The sequence below is a fragment of the Squalius cephalus genome (assembly GCF_949319135.1).
Source record: "Squalius cephalus genome assembly, chromosome: 22".
NCBI classification, from domain to species: Eukaryota; Metazoa; Chordata; class Actinopteri; order Cypriniformes; family Leuciscidae; genus Squalius; species Squalius cephalus.
In genome coordinates this window covers 31,312,891-31,333,864 of record NC_137143.1, presented here as the reverse complement: position 1 = coordinate 31,333,864, position 20,974 = coordinate 31,312,891, and the positions used below count along the sequence as shown (strand labels likewise).

At 37.0% G+C, this 20,974-nt stretch overlaps 1 long non-coding RNA gene across 2 annotated transcripts; it reads right to left on the bottom strand.

Annotated features, from left to right (window-relative positions):
• Window positions 1-8,349: 8,349 nt before the first annotated feature.
• On the bottom strand, window positions 8,350-10,500 carry LOC307150542. Of its 2 annotated transcripts, none has more exons than XR_013819746.1 (3): window positions 10,357-10,500; window positions 9,857-9,885; window positions 8,350-8,497 (listed from the first exon to the last, which is right to left on the bottom strand). It is a non-coding gene; the product is annotated as an uncharacterized lncRNA (long non-coding RNA). The 2 variants fall into 2 exon arrangements; XR_013819747.1 differs by lacking the exon at window positions 8,350-8,497 and adding an exon at window positions 8,927-8,983.
• Between the last annotated feature and the right edge of the window lie 10,474 nt (window positions 10,501-20,974).

Here is a 20,974-nt window from a genome sequence, read left to right as displayed (position 1 = left end):
GAGGGATGTACTTTTTTTGGATAAATCACAATGCAAAAATCATAAACGTAACAGGCTCTTTTTTTATCTTTTGTTTTTGGGGTGAAACATGAGCTGGATGTGTTCTTCACTGTAAACCCTAACGCACAAAATAATTAATTGGTTTGAGTAGGACAAACAAATTAAACTAATTAGTTCAGTCAAATGAACTTTTATGAGTTTTAGCACTTTCTTTTTCTTTCAAGTTCACAGAACTGATATATTTTAGGTAAACTGAACTGTTTCATTGTTTTGAGTTTTATGAAATTATTTCTTTTAATTTAGACGAACTTACGTTTAACTGAAATGGCTGGGATGTCTATTTCCCAGCATGCTTTGCCGACGGCACTCGAAAGGGAGAGTAAATGCTCAAATTAAGTGTAATATAAAGTGTTTTTTGGGGTTTTTTTTGTGCAAGATGTTAAGTGATTAATGTTTTGTTAAGCTAATTTAGAAGAATTTCTGTTAATGTTGGTTTTAGGATAGTAACCATCATGGTGACGAGTGGTGCATGAGCTTGATTTGAGAGCAAATAACACCTTTATATTCCTGCACACATACAGCAAGTGCTACTGCATAACATACTATTGTTAACATGTTAACAAATTAGTATGTTAGCAAACTAGCTTGTTAAAGCTAGCTAAGTTTATACTAATAAAAATGTTCACATTGAGATTACATGGAAGTACTCAAACATTTCAAGTTAAGAACAATTAAAATGTACAAGTACAAAATAAAAAGCCAGTTCTGCCAACTTAAACTTTGAATTTCTTAACTTAAAAAATTTGAGGCACCTGATTGCCTTACATTTTTTGAGTTTTGCCAACTCATTCGGGTTCCCAGTGTTGTTTTGTGAGATTCACCCAGTACAGCCGATTAATGTTTCCTTATAATCCACATACAAATGCGTTTAAATGCCCCGTTTGCCAGTGCAGATCTCTGCCAGCATCAACAGGGTTTGGAAAAGCTCTCACGAGAGACAGGCAGCTCTAATCACGAGTGTTTCTCTGACAGCGCGAGAGCCACTGTTGTGGGAGATAATTAATAAAGCGAGAAGGAGAATCAGCCTCCTCAAGCACTCTCCAGCTTTTAACACTGAAAATGAGTTGGTGGCCTGCCGGAGAGAGGAATCTCTCAGATCTCTCTCGCCGGTCTCAGAGAGCAAACCCCGGGAGACCCTCCACTACTGATCTGTATCAACCATGACGTGTTGACTGAAAGACTATTGATGAAAGGGAAAGACGCCTTTAAAGCAGCCGAGAGCCTCAGAGGTTCCTCATCAAACTCAGGTTGATCATTCGCCGTGAGCTCAGAATCGAGACCATGAGCCTCGTGTTTTATTAGCGCTGAGCCTTTAATCTAAGGAAGACCTGCATGACGAGACATTCTGGGTGTTCAGGGGACCGTTGATGTCTCTCACCTAAAGAACACATCTTCTGCATGTGGAGCTTTACACAGACCAAAAATATGTTCAAATTAGTTTGTAAAAATGGGCTGATGCAACAATTCTTGAACGTTTTGTCACAAGTAGGGCTGTGAAACGATTAATCGCATCTAAAATAATACACACAAATATCCATGTATATATTTAAGAAATACTTGCATGTATATACTGTATATATTTATATAATATATAAATAAATAAAAATTCTTAAATATATACATGCATGTCTGTGTATTTATATATACAAAATAATTATACACAGTACACACACATATATTACGTAAACACAAACTTTTATTTTGGATGCGAATAATCGTGATTAATCGTTTCACAGCCCTAGTCACAAGTTAATTTCATTATGTTCAATACACTTACATAAAAGTTAACATAATCCTTTTATTTTGGGACTACATGAACCATTTTTGTTGACATAACTAACTAGTTCCCAGCATGCTTTGCACGGAACTGCATTAGAAGAGTAAATGTAGAAAGCGTTATTTTACGTGTTGTTCAGTAAAAGGAAAGACACACTTATAGACCGTTTGCTGATCGTCTGATGCATAATGCACACAAAATGGGAAACACTTTAGGAGTTTCAAAGTCATTATCTGATTGGTTGAATTCTACAGGTTTCCGTGAGAAGTGTTTGTCATGTTCGCTTAGAAACAAAGCTGTGGTGATGCCAAACCCCCTTATGGAAAAAGAAAGCCGTCATGTTTACACAGTGTTCTTGAATGAATAATTTATTAGATGGACGCCAGTCTGGACTTTACATTTTCACGCCCTTAAACACGATGCGGAACAAAACAAACTCTGATTGGTTGAATTCTCCAGGATTTCCGGGAGACCTGTGTCACTTTAACCTTTTGAAAATCAGTCCAATCATACTGCTTTTTATTTTATTGTTTAACACCATTAGACTTGTTAAAAAAGGAGTAGGTGTCCAACCGGAAATAACACTGATCATAATAATGGTGATTTTAAACACAACTATTTTTTCAGTTTATGGAGTCAACTTTGCTTGTGTTCTTTCAAATGTTCTGATATTTTGACAGTTTAATATTGGTTCTCATACAAATCAATTCAAAAGTTGTTTTATCTGTTTTATTTGAACTGTTTTCAACATTGATAATAATCAGAACTGTTTCTTGAGCAGCAAATCAGGATATTAGAGTGATTTCTGAAGGATCATGTGACACTGAAGACTGGAGTAATGATGCTGGAAATACAGCTTTGATCACAGGTTGTTGATTCTGTCTTCAGATGTCTTTTGAAACTCAAACCCTGACAAGGCCAGTAAAGACACGTCAAACACCAGACACCAAAAACACAAGGATAGACGGGCGGACATAACAAGACGTCTCCGAGAATCATGTCTAACCTTGTCCAGAAACTCTGATGAGATACTTTGTTTTCCACAGACTGAGTTTCTCTTTTATACCCCAGGATTTCTCATTGTCTATGATAATTTTGCTAATGAGTCAATAGTTGTCATCCAGTAAGAGTACAAAGCTATAAAATGTGAATAGCAGGATTATTTGAGTTCATATTTGATTGCAGATTAACTTTTGATTGCAGATTTCTTCAACTGTAGAGACACATACAGTATGTATTTACACTTGTTTTGGCCACGGAATAAAAAAATAAATTAAAAAAAAAAAAGTAATTATACTATATTTACATAAAAGTACTATATCTCACAATTTTGACTTTCCCCCCAACAATTCCAAGTTTATTGGAATTGACACACATTTCTGACTTTAGTTGTGAGATATAAACAGTAAAACATTTTCACCTGATTCATCTTAAAAACTTAAGTTCAGTTGCTCTCCCAAATTTCAATCATTTCATCATAAATTATATTAAACGGACTTTAAAAATCGACTTGAATCTCGTATATCTTATAAAAATGTTGAAATTGCATAAATATCAAAATGAGCTAATGTAAAAACCTGTTGCCATGATTTATTGGTCATATCATTTTTACAGTTTCACAATTGCGAGTTATAAAAAGATGCAATTACCTTTTTTATTATTCCGTGGTGAAAACAATAAGCTTCCATACATGACATAATTAGGGTCTTTTTAAAAAACTATTTTTGAATTAAGAAAACTTGTGTACAGTGTTTGATTTGTTCAGTTTATTTAAATGTACAAAATTAAAAAAGTTATCTCTACTCTTGGGAAGTAAGTAAAAACCCATGCAAAAAAAATTAATTAACAAAATATAACGAGTTGTAGAAAGACGTCGGAGAAGCAGGAGACTTTGGCATTTGCTCTTCATTTCTAAGAGACACAATAGAGATATTAAAGAGATCATTTGTGCTTTCTCTTTAATGTGGGTGTGAACCTTCGTCGAGTCGGTCGAGTGACTCTGAAACACAAGCCAGAGGCGAAAGAGAGAGAAAGCGCAAAGGCTCATGAGATTGACGAAGATCCTGCAGATTTAAAGGTGGTATCACGGAGGAGCGGCGGTCCTCAGGGGCCGATTTTTAAGGCTTATTAATATCTCATGGCTCTGTCCCACTGACTTCTGCCCTCCTCATTATAATACGCCACCACCCAGCCAATCAGTGTGTGCGGTTGATACCGGAGTGAATGCCGGGGGTCAGGAGGGCGGGTCTGGTGAATATTAATATTTCTAACTGCATAATTCTATAGTGCCCAGAGGTCAGCGACGGGGGAAGGACCCTGCGGCAGGACTGTCTAACCCACTTCAGAGATGAGCATGAGCATGCTGAGAACCACGAGGATAGGGTGCATTTTATGTCCTGTTCCAAACTCTAGTGAGCTCCCTACCTAGACACCATTTTAAGGCGTCATAGATTAAAGTGCCTTCTTTTAGCCAAGCATCACATGTATCCTTCACCAAAAATCCCATGCATTGTACAAGTGAATAAATATAAAAAAATAAATAAAAACAAACGTTTCATGTTTGATTTATGTTGTGTGCTATTGGTTATATTGTAATACTTTAGCTATTTTTATGCTTTTTATACTGCTTTTGATATTTTTATCTCATGTAAAGTGTCACTTGTTAATTGCCTTGAACAACAAAGAGCAAGGCTGATATCACTATATCTGGTGTATATAATGTTATATAAAGTATATATCTTTTATAATGTTCTGTTCCAAACCTAGACAGCATTTTAAGCCATTATATAGTCTATATAATCTACTGATATAAAGTCTGTAGCATTATTAAGTTTCCTTTCTAAAGTACCTTCTTTTATCCAGGCATCACATGTATCTTTCACAAAAATCCCAGAATGCATTGCACAAAGATCAGTAAAAATATTCCCTGAAAAGTGAATACATATACATACATATATATTATTATTATTTTATTTTTTTACTAAAATGTTACTGTTCTATTATATTGCTTTTGTTGTTTGTATATTGCATTTGATATTTTTATCTCCTGTAAAGCGTCTTTGAGTACCTTGAAAAGCGCTCTATGAATAATATTTCATGCAATACTGAAAAATATCAATAAGAAATACTTCACAAGTGAAATTGTACATTTCGGCTGCACTCATTATTCATTAACTTTCACCAAAATCCATTGATTTTGAGCCACTAATATGGCGTCGCTAGTGCAATGCTTTACAACATGCAAAATACTGAGGTCATGTGATCAAAATGATGCATGCTAAAGTTAGTTTTTTTGTTGCCTAATGTATACATGCATGCATCTCAGAGTATACTGTGAAGTTTATATACAGTACACTACTATTATATTCCAGAGAGACTTCTGAAACATCCAGCTCATGATTGTAATTGTGTGTATTTGTTTGTGCACACACACTCATCTCCTCTGCATGTGGTACAGCTTTACCAGGAATGCTAACTTAAGTGTTATAGGGTGGTTTAGATTTAGCAGAAACAAGCTCCATCTGGACGCACACAATCGCAGCTGTAACTCCCTAACAAACCCCCGGGAGCTGACAGCCCTCATGCAACCGTCCCGTACCAGCACACACACGTACGTAACACACACCAGCGACAACAAACGCTGGTCTACAGCACGACTGCAGCTCCTGAGGATCTGGTTCCAGGTCAGTTCAGCCACGGAAGCAGGGAGAAAGACGAGAGCGTGTTTGTTTCGTGTGCTGGTACGGGACAGACATTAATCACACTAAAGGTGGAAAGAAAGTCGTGTGTAGATCCTGCATGAACATGAACACGCTCGCAACAAAAATGCACCAATCCTTACGTGGCGATTTGTTCCGAGATCTGTAAATTCAATTAGAAAGGAGTAAGTTATCATCATCTGTAAGTGGGACGGTTTTTGTGTCCCTAAAACTATATTTCTTATTCTCTCCGTGACTTTATTTTATTTTTTTGCAGCGGCCCGCCAGAGGAATTCTGGACTCCAGGTCTGTCAGTGTCATGGAATAATTACACATAAATATTCATGCCATGTTTCTATGCAAAATAGCATCTGTTTTGAAATAACATACCATCTGTTTTTGGGACTTTTAGGGACAATTGTGATAAAGAGCTCTTGTGATATGCAGGATCCATTTTGATCTGAAGAGACGGATGTTTTGGTTACGCTTTTGGACGTCGAGCCATGTTTCAGTAATAGATGATCCTAATCGCTCCATGAAAAGCTCATCAAACAAGTGGAGATATTCACTGTCGGATGCCTTTCTTATTTTACAGCACTTTCTCTTACAGTCCTGCTCCGCATGAACATGCACACTGTGTATTTATTATAGCAATTACAATAACTGGGTTATACAAACCAGTACAGTATACCAGTACCAGCACTTTCTTGGGTAACTACACATACTGTAAAATAAAGTGTAACCAATAACTTTATAATAAGGTTTCATATATATATATATTAGTTAACAAATGAGACTTTATTGTAAAGCTTTACCATTTATTTTTGATCTGTTGTATTGATCTGGACTATTTCTTCATATTAGACAGACAAGCTCTCATCTATCATCCATCCATCTCTTCACTTCTCCCTCCATCCGTCTATGAAGGAGGGAAAATAAGAGCATGTCCTCCAGTTAAATTTAGAGCAGGTTTTTCACTTCACGAAACGCTGGCAGCTTTTAGCACCCGAGGTGTTGAACACACACATTATAGGTGGGAAAACATTCCCAGCATCCCCTTGGCATGCAGGTCAGCCTAAACGTGAAGATAAAGACACGAGGAGGTCAGAGATCAAGTCAAGACCTTGAGTTGGACGCTGTTGCGCCGTTACACACACAGGCTTCTGCACACTACTGTATACCACCTAACATGGGTATTATTGCTAAATCCAGTATGAAAGGGAAGTTGCACTAGCCTTTTCTACACTATTGTGCCGTATATCCGAGTGAAAAACTTCTGGAACAAGAACAAATGTGGGCGGGGCTTGATTTTGTCTGTGGGGAACTGATTGGATGGTTGTGATTTGCTATTGGTGGATCTCATGTGAGTGACAGGTTGCCCCGCCCACATCATCAGAGAAGAGACAAGATGATGCAAGAGGGAGGGGGAAGTTATTCTGATTCAAGATTACGAGGCACATTAATTTAAAAAATAATGATATGCACCGATAAACCATTTATAATAAATACTGCAATATTCCATAAAAAACAAGAATATAGGCTATAGGCTATATATTAGAAACATGACATTCACTTTTTTGCTCACCAGGCTAGTGGTTTTCCAAAATTACTAGCCACAATTTCGGACGGATCCATGGCAACACCATGGGGAAAAACAGCCATATAGATATTTTTCATATTATCTCATAATTTGCTGTCACTTTAAGACCTGACACACGGATCTGATATACTGTTACACATGTGTTTTCTTCCTCAATTGTTTATGTTCACTTAAAACATAACTGAACTGATCATTTTGACATTATTTTGTGTGTATTTGACTGTTGAAGTGCAATAAGCAGCGAAAAAGAACTGAGAGGCGGCATTATGAGCACGCACTTTGGGTGTGAGAACAAAATCTGCGGGAATGAGTAAAATAATGCTAATAATCGAGATTTTGACAACACTACATTGCAGTGAAACCACCCGCATTGGGCGGATTGGCGAGTGATATTGTCAAGCCCTGATTAAAAATAATTTAAAGAAATAAATTAGTTTTGAACTAAAAAAGCTGTATGTAGAGTGTCAAGAAAATGAGTTAAAGGAGTGGTATAATGCCCTTTTCACAAGATGTAAAATAAGTCTCTGATGTCCCCAGAGTGTGTGTGAAGTTTTAGCTCAAAATACCCCACAGATATTTGTAGATAGCATGTTAAAATTGTCACTTTTTGAGGGTGAGCAAAAACGCTCCGTTTTTTTGTGTCTGTCCCTTTAAATGCAAATAAGCGGCTGCTCCCGGCACAGGGGGCGGAGCTTCAACAGCTTATGTCCTTTTTCATGCACTGAAAATTTCTAAAACTTTTAGCCTTTTATGTTCAAACCGGAGTCAGACAATGATGGAGAGACTCAAGAAGAAGAGACAACATGTAGAAGCAACAGGACATTTCTGAATGGTTAGTTGATGAGTTTATGAAGCTGATGTGTAGTTATCTTCTAGTCATTGATTAGCATATTCTGTCTTGATAATCTGTAAATCGTGTTCAGGGGGCGGGGTTTATGTAAATTCTAGGGTTGGTGATGTCACTAACCCGGGAGGAATGTGGTGTAGTCTCTACCAGCCGTTTGTTGTAGTCCTTATAAAGCGATTTCTTTAAAAGCAAATATCTCCCTTTGCTTTGAACTTTGAGTGTTGTAACTTTGCAGATGTTGTTTATGCTCAAACAGCAACATTACACACTAACTGAAGTTAGAAAAGTGAAATCATAATCAACCACCCCTTTAAACTAAAGGAAAAAACAGCCTTCCCTGTACAACCCCTCTTACCCTGACAAGACAAACAGCCGGAGGACTCCGGGGCCCAAACCCAAAACACAGCGGCCACCTCGCTTTCATCTCAATGCACACGGGTCAACAACGTAACGGCGGTTTGAACATAAATAATGCAGCTTACATCTTCACAAAGCCTGTCCGTTTGGAGCGTCTTCTGTTGTGGTAACAGAGAAAGAGAGAGAGAGCGGCTTTAGATTCAGAGATCTTCCCTCATGTAACAGTTCAAACACTAAAGGCCCCAGAACAAATATAAACGCTGTCTCTTTCATTCAACGAGCATGTTTGACTGCATGAAACACTTTTGCTTTCTAATAACTATACATCAAGACAAGTAGTTAAACCATTTAGACTTAAACCAACACTTATAAAAAATATTTGTTTCCTCAAAGTTAGTGAGAGTGACTTCTGAGATTTAATTTCTGTATTAAATTAATGCAAGACACTACAAGCAAATTAATAGTTTTTTCATGCAAGATTTTGGTGTATTTTGCAGATATACTCACGGCGAAGTTCTTTTTCGTTCTTTGCTTAGAAGTAAAAAGAAGTTGAAAATAACTTTGCAGTGATATACTGTTAACAAACATCCCGACGCCGTCCACTGCTGACTTTAGATGAATATGTAAATAAGTGCTGATCTTTCCTCTCAATAACGGAATAAACACACAGAAATCAGTTCAGAAAGCATCTGATCATAGTGATGTGTGTGTTTACAGCAGATCTGAGATTCACCGGCATCATGTCGACGGATGAGCTCATTAAAATTACACTGTTATGATAGTTTGAATATAAAGCATATTTGAGACTATAGACTATATAGATCTGGCAATGTGAGACTACAGTTTGAATAAATCCATGACACACATTAACATTACAGTACAGAACGGCTCTTTCAGAATATTATCCTGAACATTGTATAAGCATTCGTTCGTTTCATGTGTCATTAAGAGGCTCTCGGGAATAAACGTCTCATGCTTTTGATTTTCCCGGCAAAAACGACTCAAGTCCTTCACATAAACATCAATCTACAGGCTTTCATAGACAACCTGGGGAGTCGGGGAAGGTCTCGTTATATAAGATGTTCACACATCGGCAATAAAAAAGAAATGAATACATGAAAATTCTTACATATATTCTTTAAACCGTGAGTCAGAAATCTCCACTTCAGCAGCTTTACACACACCAAACCTTACAGTTTTATACCTATCTATATATCCTTCGCCAGATTTATACATTTTATTCCTAAAAACATGATGAAAGTGTTGACATATTATCTGATTAATAATGGAAATGTAGGCCTAAGCAATTTTTTTAGTGCATATTTAATTTAATAATGCATCATTTGCATATTTAAACACTTAAGAAAACTTGTAATACAAAATAAACCATTGTCTGTACTGTATTCAACTAGGAAAGTATGTGATATCTATTAGTTAAAAATGTTACATTATTCACCTGTACTGTCTTGCCTTCACAGTTCATGCAAATATGCAAATTCTTGTCATGATTTACTCACCTTTGTGTCGTTCCAATCTGTATGATTTTCTTGGAAAACAAAAGATGCATGTTAGGATTTGCTGATTGTTTTATTTAATATTAATTCTGAATCGAAACTAATTTTGCATCCAGCCTGCACAGCTTTAGACTACATTAACTAACTAGTTGGATGTATGAAACACACCGAACTCTGATTATTGCCACGACAATGACCTTATATCTCGCCCAGCGGACGCCATCTAATCTGGGCCTGTGGAAAATCGAGCCGGACGCCATCAGGCCTGATTTATGCAAACCAGCTTCCCGGCCTGTCACGGGCTAATCATCAGCAAGGATGATAGATGATGTTTATTTTAGCATGATGGAACGCAACCCCCTGGCTGATGATAATTACAATAAAACGGACAGATCATGCCGGTCGAGTTATTAAATTATCAAACTATAATTTGCATTAATGTCTGCGTTTTGGGGGCTTCCTGACAGGCGATTGCAGGCTGGATGCTGGAGAACGCGTTCCACCTTCACAGCTGCTGCCCTTGACCTCGAACGCCTTTTCCTCGTTTTCCTCTGGCGGATCCCAGACAGATAAACTGAAGATATCTGACTGAAGTGAAGTGCTCGATCTGCGGGATCCACGAGCGCCATCGCCTCAACATGCATATTGCGCACAATTGATAAGTCATGTCCAGTTTAAGTTATGAAAACGCTATTTCTGAATGATACATGAACATCCAGGTTTTTTTTTCCGGGTTATGCGAACGTTACGGGAACATTCCATTTTGCAAACATCATGGGAACGTTACTTTTGAATATTCTCTCAACATTCTAAAACAAGTAACATTTAAAAAAATGTTTGACGAACAGAAATTCTGAGAACGTTTCCTGTTTGTAATCTGGATTACGTAATCAGATTCCAAAAAGTGTAACACTTGTAATTAGATTATATTATGTTTTAAAATATTCATAATCAGAGTAGGTAGGCTACACTTACTTTTTATTGATTACATGATTACTTAATATTCACACAGTGGCAGTAAATTATTCATAATTCACTGATTCTTTCCAATTCTTTCTTATCCTTTTAAGATTTAAGACTTTTTAAACAAGCCTATTGTTTGTATAGGCTATGTTTAGAAAGTTTTCCAGTTTTGTGGCTGTAATTGCATGGAAAATTGAGCAGCCACACACTGCATAAACAAATAAAACATTGCATATTTTTAGTAAGTGTTTTAGTGATTGTCTATATTTGAAAATAATTTTTAAGTGCTTTTCATCAATTTATGAACCCTTCTAACCCCAGTTTGAAAAAGCCTGATGTAGCCTAATGTGAAGTTTAATACACTTCATGTTGTTGATAACAAAAAGTGGAATAATTTTCCTTCTTTTCTGCATTTTTGCATTTCCAATCAATATGCTACACGACTGTCCTATTCAAATCAGTGTGCTAAACGAGTTCGGTCAAAAGTAATCAGATTACAGTGTGTAATGTAATAGATTACGTTACTAACTACAATATTCCTCATGTTTGTATTCAGTAATGTTCAGTTTGTGAGTGATCCACCCAGCGCTGCTCATGCAAGAAGAGCGGAAACTGAAATCTAAACAAGAGAAAAGCAATGACAGGAGCAGCGTTCACTCCTCAGAGCGAGATGAAAGAGAGAGCATTGAGAAAACACAGAACACACAGAGGATTTGAAGAGACATTCCAGATCAGTGATGTTCAGATCTACACTCAAACAAACCTGCTTAGAATCATTACGAGATCTCACAGTCCAGAAGAAATCAACATCCCTCTGTTTATGCTCTTCATTCACGCTCCTGATCTCATCATCGAGACACGTTCACCATATCAACTCCTTTATGATTAACATACGCCACAGTATGGATGTTGTGAAATAGTTTGGGAAGATCTTTTGGGCCTGTAAAGCCTCAGATTTTTTTTATTGTTATGTTTATTGAACCTTTCATTGAATATTATTTTTTTGGGGGGGAAAAAAGGTTTTTTTATTAAGTATCACATTTTATCATATTTCATACATCAGGCTTTTATGCCTCATATAGTCTGAAATAGTTAGAATATGGAGGAAAAAATATTCAGAGGCCCAAAACTGAGCAAAAATATGCAATTTGGTGCAGATGATGATATTTATGGCCAGAAATTAGGATTAAATTCTGATGCTTGTGATGTAAATCAATGAGATCTTTATAACAGTATAACAGATATTGACAAAAAAATACAAATAAATATCAGTCATCACTCTATATCTGCCAATCATATGTTTTAGTAAGATGATATTTAAATGCTGCTGTTTTATGATCAGAAATGCTCTGTAGTTTAAAAAAAATATGTAATGCAATATTGAGAGATTAATAAATAAACCTTCCTTAAAGCCTGACGATGATCATATGTGATACTCACATTTGAACATGATTTTCCTAAAAAAAAATATGTATGGATAATCAAGCAAACCTAAGGGTTCATCTTGAAATATTACTAACATCAAAGTTATTCTCTGTATATATTGTGTGTGACAGGTTTATCAGCAAAGCTTTGATCATGTTGATCATTTAGAGGCCTTAGAAATGTGTGTATCAAATATGATACAGTAGGATTTATAGGGTTAAACTCATATTTACCTCAGTTTTAGGTTCTTGTCTTTTGCTTCAGAAAGAATGCACAGAAAACGAGACAGATAAAGTAGTATGCGGTCTGCACTTCTGGCTCTATTTGGGGTGCACTAATCCTAATATTGATTACTACGACACCAGTAAAAGTTTGGACACACTTGAATTTGTGCTTCTAAAAAAAACATTTTGATCAAAAGACTTAAAGGGGTGGTTGATTATGATTTGACTTTTCTAACTTTAGTTAGTGTGTAATGTTGCTGTTTGAGCATAAACAACATCTGCAAAGTTACAACACTCAAAGTTCAAAGCAAAGGGAGATATTTGCTTTTACAGAAATCGCTTTTTAAGGACTACAACAAACGGCTGGTAGAGACTACACCACATTCCTCCCGGGTTAGTGACATCACCAACCCTAGAATTTACATAAACCCCGCCCCCTGAACACGATTAATAGATTATCAAGACAGAATATGCTAATCAATAACTACACATCAGCTACATAAATTCATCAACTAACCATTCAGAAATGTCCTGTTGCTTCTACATGTTGTCACTTCTTCTTGAGTCTCTCCATCATTGTCTGACTCCGGTTTGAACATAAAAGGCTAAAAGTTTTTGAAATTTTCAGTGCATGTGTGTGTGAGGTAAAATGACACAAGCTGTTGAAGCTCCGCCCTCTGTGCCGGGAGCAGCAGCTCATTTGCATTTAAAGGGACAGACACAAAAACTGTGTGTTTTTGCTCCCCCTCAAAAAGTGACAATTTTAACATGCGATATAAAAATATCTGTGGGGTATTTTGAGCTAAAACTTCACACACACACTCTGGGGACATCAGAGACTTATTTTACATCTTGTGAAAAGGGCATTATACCACCCCTTTAATTTCTTTACAAAACTTTTCTTTAATGCATGACAAAAAATCAGCACAAATATCAGATTTAGTTTGTTTGTTTATGCAGATGTGCCCAAACTTTAGACTAGAGATGTACAGTAGCCCAAGTAGTGTGGATAGATTGAGACGCAGCCGCTGTTACAGATAACTCACCAGCATCACATCAACTGTGTGTGAAGTTCAGATCCAGAACTGAGTTTACTGTTCAGCCAAGGACTCGCGCTGAAACATTTGCCTCAGTTGTCCTTTTTAACGAAGTGTTTGAAGGGTCTCGCCGGGGAAAGAGAAGCCCTGGTGAGACGCCAGCTGGACGAGAATGAGGAACGGGTCGAGAAAAAAAAGAGGGAAGGGAAAAAAGAGAGAAGAGGCTAATGGGGCTGCTCCTCTTTAAAGTGTGATCTACCAGAGGAATTCATGAATGTGAGATCTTCTGCTCTTCTGATGGAAACCTCCGCAAAGACTCCAAACGGCCAAACTCTTTATTGGCCAAATCAAGTCCAATTTATTTATATAGAGCTTTACATAACACACATTGTTTCAAAGCAGCTTTACAGAAAATGATGATGTTAATGTTTGCAGTATCTTAATATCTTCATGCCTTATTTAGCAGATTCCCAGAGAACAGTGAATGTTCTGGCAATGTTCCCTCAAAGTTATGCATGAACAAGCGTTATTCCAGTGACATTAATGGAACGTTTGTTCAAATCTGGTTCTCAAAAGGTTAGCACAGAAATGTTATTTATATAACTTTTTAATTGGAAATTCGTTTAACGTTTTTTAAATGTTACTGTTACGTTCAGAGAACATTCAAAAGTAACGTTCCTCTAATGTTTGCAAAATGATAAAAAAAAATTATGTTTAGTCAACGTTCATCTAATCAAAAACAAATGTTTTTAAATCAACTTTGAAACACTCAGAAATAACATTTTCATAACTTACTGGGAACTTAAGCAAAATGTTATTATTATAGTATATTTTTGTTAGATGGGCTATTAATAATGTAGTATAATCATTTTTGTTAGATGGGCAATCATCTTGTGATGATATACTGTAAACATATATATATATATATTCACACACACACTGTATATATACACATTTGTGTATGTGTGTGTGTATGTGTTATGTATATACTCATATCTCAAAATTTATATAAAGAGCTGGGTGATGATAAAGTGACATTTTGTGATGAAATAAAGAAAACATTGATTATAAACACATTGATTATGTTCAAATCAAACAGAAACTGTTCTTTTGATTCACAAGGGAATTTAAATGCATTAATTTTAAAATTAAAAACAAGACAGAAACATACTAATAGTACATTCACAATTATTACAAACTATATGAATAGCGATAAAACCATCCAAACATACACTTATATTTAAAACCATTAACTTTCCCCAAAGCTGATCGATTGAGCAATATGAAATGTGTTTTGCAATACACGACTGCATTGAATGAGTTAATGCATGCTAATCTGAGCATTTCTGTGTTTTCATACTACAAAAACAGATCATTTACGGTGAGGTATGAAAGGGAGCACAACATGCCCCCCGCTGATACCGTACAGGCTTTGACCATTAAACTGTGTTTATGGATCACAAAACAAACAATAACAAACAAAAGAAATCGTAGTAATTAGCAAAGGTGGCAATTTCAAACAGATGTGGGTTCTGGCCGCGGCCCAGTCGCCGTTAAACACAGAGACCGATTGACGCGAGCGCTCCAAAACCAGCTCTCGGCCAATCAGGGCGGAGCGTGTGTCCCTGGCGGCCCCGGGGTCAAAGGTCATCCGTGCTAAAGCAGATCAGAGGGGCCGAGGGCCTGGAGCCCGGACACCGTCATAAATCCAGCGGCTCAGAGGAAGACATCCTTTACCCGCAGTTAAACCACAACAATCACTCTTTCACACACCGAGAGAACACATGCAACTATATTCAATCTCCTGCATTATATTTAGATGTTACTTTATACATATAAACATGAAGTTGTAAATGCATTTGGATTAAGTTTAAATTAATGCAGCTCTGCCATTTATTATGTTTAGATATATACTACTGTTCAAAAGTTTGGAGTCAGTATGCATTTTTAAAAACTTTTATTTAGCAAGGACTCATTAAATTAATCAAAAGTGTCAGTAAAGACATTTATATTTCTTCATATGTTTCTTTATATATCTTATATGTTACAAAACATTCCTATTCATCAAAGAATCCTGGGGAGAAAAATGCATCACCGTTTCCACAAAAATATAAAAATGTTTTCAACATTGATAATAATCATAAATGTTTCTTGAGCATCAAATCATCATATTAGAGTGATTTATGAAGGATCATGTGACACTGAAGACTGGAGTAATGATGCTGAACATTCAGCTTTGATCACTGGAATAAATGACACTTTACTATATATTCACATAGAAAACTGTTATTTTAAACTAAAAATATTTCTGTATTTTTGATCAGATAAATCAATGCAGCATTGGTGAGCATGAGATACTTTATTAAAAAACATTTCAAAATCTCACTGGCCACATATTTTGGAACGGTAGTATAAATGCAGCTTTTAAAGATTATTAAAGAAAAGTGTTTTTAATCCCCAAGGGAGTCTGTAATAAGCTGCAGTGACCCAGTTTACTACGGTAGACCTACTTACTGTGGGACGATATCAGGAATGCAACAAGTCATAAACACATCGAGTGAATTATCAGCATTACACGCCCCCTAGTGGAGGACGAAGCCTAATGTGGAGCAAATATACATTATTTATTATATTTATTTTTTGTGATTTAATAGCTAACTTGAAGTAACTTGACAGTGATTGATGACACACACACACACACACACACACACACACACACTGCTTCGTTTCCTCTGTATGTGGTTTGTTAAACACAACTGCATTCAGAGGTAAAATGCATTCTTAGTAACTGACATTTAATATCAGTTAAAAAATATTCTGTGTTTTTATGAGATGACAGTGTCAGTCAGTAAATGAACAGATGTATAAACAGAGGTGTATTTCAGGAGCTATTTAAATGATCCAGACGTGCAGTAAAACAGCAGAACCATAAATGTGTCTGCGTGAATGTGTGTGAGCAGAGGAAAATCAAGGTCAACACAGGTTACACTTCAAACACGACAAGAGGGTCGCGTTTAAGACCGGAAGTGGAGAACAAACAGCTCGACACTTTCACTGGAAACACACAATAAGTCCATGAATTAAGAAAGCAAACAGTCATTCAGAGTTCATGTTGACTCTTCATCTCCATTCACACACTCGCTTTGTGCAAAAAGTATGTATTAAAACTGTACACTAGTATTGGGACACACACCACATCAGAAATGATTTGATTTTACTGATTGTCTCTTCAGTTTTAATGATCAGCTCTGAGTTAATGTTGCATTTAGATCCACTTATTCTCATCAGCACAAATTTAGCACAAAATGGCATTCTACGCGTACTATTTCTGCCATATATGCTATTCCAAATTCAGATTGTTCGAAGCATGACCTTTGACCTCTGACTTCTGACCCTGTCAGAGATTCCTTAGCTGAAATTTACAAGCCTAATTCATAAATCTGCAAGAGAAAAACTCATGCATTTCTACCTTTGAATCTTTGTAGGTCAAAAAGTGCTTGCAACACCAAGGTCATGGGTTCGATTCTCAGGGAATGCACAGAATGATCAAATCCACATCGATTTGCATGAAAGAATTTATGTAAATGAACAATTTTAATAGTTGTTAAAACGCTCGATGCACGATTCACACCACAACCGGTCTCATTATGTGTCAAAGGCACATCTGCGAGAGTCTCGTTGTCGGTTCGCTCGTGTTGAAGTAATGACATTGAGTCCAGCGCTGCTGCAATGCGACCGCATTAAATTTCATAGTCTGCTCAATTACATCTTCATAATCAGAATGGATGACAGAACGGCCTCGGACTCCCCGAACACGAGACATCTAATGTCAATCTGACAGGCCTCACATGGGCCGAGGGAGCCGCGGCGCGCATACATATTAATCAGTGTTAAACGCGGGCCAGTATGAAGAGGTGGGTCTCCGAGACCTCCAGGTCTGCATCTCATCCACACTGCAGTCCGCTCTTCCCTGCATGCACCGGGGCCGAGGACTCCCACGAGCCCGCGCTCGCTCCCTGCCATCTGCCGTGATTTATAGAAATCGCCCGATGATTTATGGTCCAGTCATCGCACAATGAAGTCGTCCTCTTTCATTCGCTCGACCTCCCCGACCCAGCCGCCACTCCCAGCCAGGTTTGGGAAATATGCTCTAATCATACACTAAAAAGATGTTTAAACAGTGAGGTCTGGCGGAGGGAATTGAGCCCTTTAATAGAATTAATTTTCTCCGGCTGGGTGAATGTTGATGAGGAAAAAGCGGATATGAGACGAGGCCACCGCGGAGAGAAGCGACCGCCGCTCGGATTTATACGTTCGCCTCGAAATAAACAATTACAGGTGTACGGGGAATCTCATCCACCGATTTAGGACACAACCTGGACATTTTAAATCTCAGATGAGCATTAAAGGATCATTTACTCTCCCTACTCACGTTGTTTAAACCTGTATTGTCACGCAGAAGAAAAAGTGCAAGGTCTTCATGATGCTTTGATGATTAACAGACTCAAAATGACCCCCATATACTGTAGATCTCAAATGTGTAGACAAGAAAACCAATGCATTGACGTCAAACCTGGTGCAGTTCATCTAAAGAAGCATTTTATGACCGAGTACAAGCATGCGTGAGGTTTGAGCTTTAGTGGAGGGGAAGTGGATTTTTATTGAGTACTTTGGGACATATGTGACCCTGGACCACAAAACCAGTCACATGGGTCAATTTGTGTAAATTGAGATGTATACATCATCTGAAAGCTGAATAAATAAGCTTTCCATTGATGTATGGTTTGTTAGGATAGGACAATATTTGGTCGAGATACAACTATTGTAAATCTGGAATCTGAAGATGCAAAAAAATCGAAACATTGAGAAAATCTCCTTTAAAGTTGTGCATTTATGTTCACGATTGTGCAACATTCACTCACAGAAATACATGTTTTATATATTTACGGTAGGAAATTTACTAAATATCTTCATGGAACATGATCTTTACTTAATATCCTCATTATTTTTGGCATAAAAGAAAAATGGATAATTTTGACCCATACACTGTATTGTTGGCTATTGCCGCAGATATAGCCGTGCGACTCGAGACTGGTGACGTGATCCAGGGTCACATATGGTGCTTTATATCCCAGATTCTGCCTAATGTGTTGTGCATTATTGACCTTGGTTCCTGTCATGATGTCCACACTGGAAAAACTGAAACCTGGACAATGCCAGAGAGAGAAAAAGTCACACCAGAAGTTCATTCAACTACGAGAAAGGACAATTTCAACTTGATCTGATTTTTGTACGTGAGAATTTAAAGTGATTTAACTAAAGCTTCATAATTCTGCTTCATAAATGCCTACTGTGAGTTTTTACAAACTGAGGGACGAGAATAATTTCCTCTTAAAAACCTCGAGCAAATCAACACCTCTCGACTTCTATAATCTGATGTATTTCTAAAAGAAACTGGATTTTAATGATAAATAAAAATGTAGGAGGGATTGGGCTTTATCCACGAGGAATTGAGATGGTGAAGGTGGCTGAAAAGAAAAAAGCATCTTAAAATATCTTAAAAGTCACATGCACTGATAAATCAACACAATCTCAGTGCAATTAAAAACTGGCTAATTATGACGTTGCTTGGGATGGATCTTGGTGCTTCATTTTTTCTAAACATCGTACATTTTCCTGTGAGATTGGGTTGGATGAATCGGTCATAATAAGACCAGGATTCTAAAGGTAAATTCAGAATTTCTGAAGCACTTTTTAGTGTCAGCAATCAGTAAAACAGAAACTGTGCCGCGGGGATCCATAAATGAGTCCTTTTGATATTCCACTAATGATTAATCACACTGAACGAAGTCTACAGTAAATCAATTTCTCCGTGTTAACGGATCTGTCAGCGCAGATGCTGGAGAATACAATCACAGATCATCACACAGCGTCCTGCTATTTTCAGCTCCGCTGCGTCTCTCATCTCTGATGACGGTGACGGTCTTCTGGACAGTGATGGCGTGTCAGGACACATGTACCTCTCCAGACATCAATAATTATGATCGTGTCATTCATGATTCAGGCAGCGTTCTGTCATTTCATGATGATCTCAGAGGACGAATGGACAGTTTGACCAAACTAAGTGACTCTGCAGCAAGAGCACATGAGCTGCTTTCAGATCAACAATATGAAAGCATATGAACACAAATAACATCATAACCAGAGCTAAAGCATGTTCGCTTGACGTGCGAGAACCAATGAGGTTCATTCTCGTGTTACGCAGCACGTTTGAGCTTCAACAAGAAGAGAACATAAGCTCTTTATGAACTTTTTGAAGTGTAAAAGTGGTAGTTGTGTAGCTGTCTATGGAGGGACAGAAGTCGCTCAGACTTCATCAAAATGTGTGACAACAACGCAGAGTACAACTACTGCTTGAAATATTTAAAGTTGCATATGCTGTTACATACTTAAGAAATAGTATGCAGTATACAGGGTTCCACGTTCATGTAAAACATGAAATATTAAGGGATTTGAAAGTTTAAAAGTCATCGAAATTAATGCAATTTTAAATAGAAATGTTATAGTGAGTAAAAAAAAAATCTGATGTTTATTCAAAACATTACTGGAGTATGTTTTACAAGAAAATACTATTTCAGTATTTCTACTTCAAAATTTCCCATTTAATCCTTTTACTTGCCATTTCATTGTAATTATATGTGAAATTAAGCAGCAATTGCAAGTGAAAATTATTTTAAAGTAAATATTTTCAGTGTAGTTACATACAGTTCTCTCTCTATAAATCCCTATAAAAAGGGCTAAAAAAAAAAAGAAAAGCCATGAACCTTTAGTATGTACTGCAGTATGCTAGTCTTTCATTCCAGAATCCCTCAAGAGCTTCAGCTTTGTTTTATCGCCTCCTGCTGGTGGGATACAGAAACAGGATTACCTCCATAAGTCATACATTGTACCAAAAGCCAATTATTGATTTCATATCTCCTCTTATAGAACAGGAACTCCATTTAAAGTGCATGGCAAGATAGAAAAAAAGCAGCAGGATAACCAAAGGACAGGTAACGACTACAAAGACTGAAACTTGTGAAGGTCTGGAGTGAAAGTCCAGCGAGTCTTCAGACATCAGAGTGACAGATGAAAGAGCATCTCATTACTGACACTCGTGACCATCAGCCGGACAGACGGAGAATCAGAGAGAAAGACATTCGGGAACGTCTTGCTTCGTGTGTTTTACTGTATCTGCAGAAGGACAAGTTTCGAGATTTAACTTCAATTATAAAAATTAGGTGTTGAGTCTCAAAGCCTTTCAAGAACATGCTCAGGTCATATTCCACCCCAAAATCAACATTTAATTCAGCATAAAGAAATTAGTTCTGTTTTAGGACCAGAGTTTTGGCACATTTAAGATCAAATTTTGTGAAATTCAAATGCAAAACATTCCAGGATATTGATAATTTATCACATTTAAGATCAAATTC